This window comes from Rhipicephalus microplus, chromosome X (genome assembly GCF_043290135.1).
Source record: "Rhipicephalus microplus isolate Deutch F79 chromosome X, USDA_Rmic, whole genome shotgun sequence".
NCBI classification, from domain to species: domain Eukaryota; kingdom Metazoa; phylum Arthropoda; class Arachnida; order Ixodida; family Ixodidae; genus Rhipicephalus; species Rhipicephalus microplus.
In genome coordinates, this window is record NC_134710.1 from 419837343 (window position 1) to 419839495 (window position 2153).

General features: G+C 43.2%; 1 non-coding gene across 1 annotated transcript; it reads right to left on the reverse strand.

Moving 5' to 3' along the window:
- Positions 1–207: 207 nt before the first annotated feature.
- TRNAR-CCG (transfer RNA arginine (anticodon CCG)) lies at positions 208–280 on the reverse strand. The gene has a single exon. It is a non-coding gene; the product is annotated as a tRNA-Arg (tRNA).
- Between the last annotated feature and the right edge of the window lie 1873 nt (positions 281–2153).

The window sequence follows — 2153 nt, forward strand, 5'->3', positions numbered from 1 at the left end:
GCCTTGCCGCGAAGCACTCGTTTGCTTGTACCGTAGCTTCCTAACGGTAATGCAAGCCGCCAAGAAAGCCTTAGCGAAGAACAAGGGACGGGTTTTGGGTAGTGTAACTACTTGTAAGGCTTCTTTCCGAAGGTAAGAATCGCTTCAGATTCCGGTCAGTAATCGTAGGTGTATAAAAAGTGTATTGTACAGTACAGAAAGAAAGAGCGTCCGCGACAGGACTCGAACTTGCAATCTTCTAATCCGGAATCAGACGCCTTATCCATTAGGCCACGCGGACCAGTGAGGAGCTGTGTTTTAGCATTATAACCCCAAGCTCGTTTATTATTCAATGTTCGAATGCCTTTGATATAAACGAAATGAGCGTATTAAACACAGCATTGTAAAAACAGTAATGTTCTGGCACTGGTTGTCATTTCATTGAAGAAACACGGTGTTTTCATTCAGCGCGATACCCACTAATATTTTCCGGCAGCGGTGATTGGGAAACATTCACCAACTTTTCTATTGATTCTTGAATTTTTTCGACTGGAAACCATCATTATGAGGGAGACCGTAGTAGAGGTATAATCGCTAGAAAGGTTTTTCTAGTGTCTTGAACGAGGCGCCAAAACTGAAAGAGTTTACGATACAGCCTCTAGAGGGCGCAACCGCTCGCCGGCGTGCGGTACGCGTCCGAGTCGGCGCTCTCAGGCGTTTCTCGTTTAAAACAAGCTATGTGGTAACGGTATATAGTCGCTGTGCTCGTCACACAGGGCACCGACAAATTATAAACGAAAGAGAAACAAACTTATCTTCAGAGTATGCTGCCAGGTTATCTTCATCTTAACAGCACACACACGCGGGACTTAAAGCCCGCACGGAACGAAGATGTAGGAGATTTGGGGCTTCAGCCCCCGTTTACCATTCTTTTCCGCACAGTTGCGTTTGAGTATAAATGCATCAATATCCATATATATTCATAGCTGTTACATAAAAAATACAACAATATGATAAAAAGACGCCAGGATAAGTGTTTTGAAGCAGATTTTGAGATAACAGTGAAGAAAAAGAGAGAAACAGACAGGTATACCTCAATGAAATAAACACAATATCATTTATAATTAATAAAAATGAGCGTCAGCACGCAATAAAATAAAACCCATGTACACATGAGGAATAAGTATTGGACATAATAGGAAGCTTCGACAAACGAAATAGATGTACTTACATTAACACAATAAAAAAGGAAAAACAAAAAGTAAAAGCCAAGCAATAGCTGGATGCAAAGTTTGATGTCTCAGTGCCTCTATTTGCAACGAGACTCTGCAAAAACAAAATAGAATAGAAAGGAGGGCGGAAGTTCATCGTAGCAAATTCCCTCCCTATTATTCTAATGTATGAGGTAGACTTAACACCGTCCCCCCATCCCCTCTTAGTGAGAGCGGCTGCCCCCCCTCTTCCACCTTCACATCATCATCATCATCATCATCATCATCATCATCATCATCATCATCATTATCATCATTATCAGCCTGACTACGTCCACTGCAGGACAAAGGCCTCTCCTATGTTCCGCCGTTAACCCGGTCCTGTGCTTGCTGCTGCCAATTTATACCCGCAAACTTCATCTGCCCACCTAACCTTCTGTCTCCCCATGACCCGCTTGACTTCTCTGGGAATCCAGTTAGTTACTCTTAATGACCAGCGGTTATCTCGTCTACGCGCTACATGCCCGGCCCATGTTCATTTCTTCTTCTAGATTTCAACTATGATATCCTTCACCCCCGTTTGTTCCCTGATCCACTCTGCTCTCTTCTTGTCTCTGAAGGTTACACCTACCATTTTTCTTTCCATTGCTTGCTGCGTCGTCCTCAATTTAAGTCGAACCCTCTTTGTAAGTCTCCAGGTTTCTGCTCCGTAGCTAAGTACCGGCAAGATACAGCTGTTATATACCTTCTTCTTGAGGGATAGTGGCAATCTACTTGTCATAATTTGAGAGTGCTTGCCAAGTGTGCTCCACCCCATTCTTATTCTTCTAGTTACTTCAATCTCGTGGTTCGGCTCCGCGGTTATTACCTGCCCTAAGTAGACATAGTCTTTTACAACTTGAAGTGCACTATTACCTATATCGAAGTGCTGCTCTTTTTCGAGGTTGTTGTACATTACTTTCG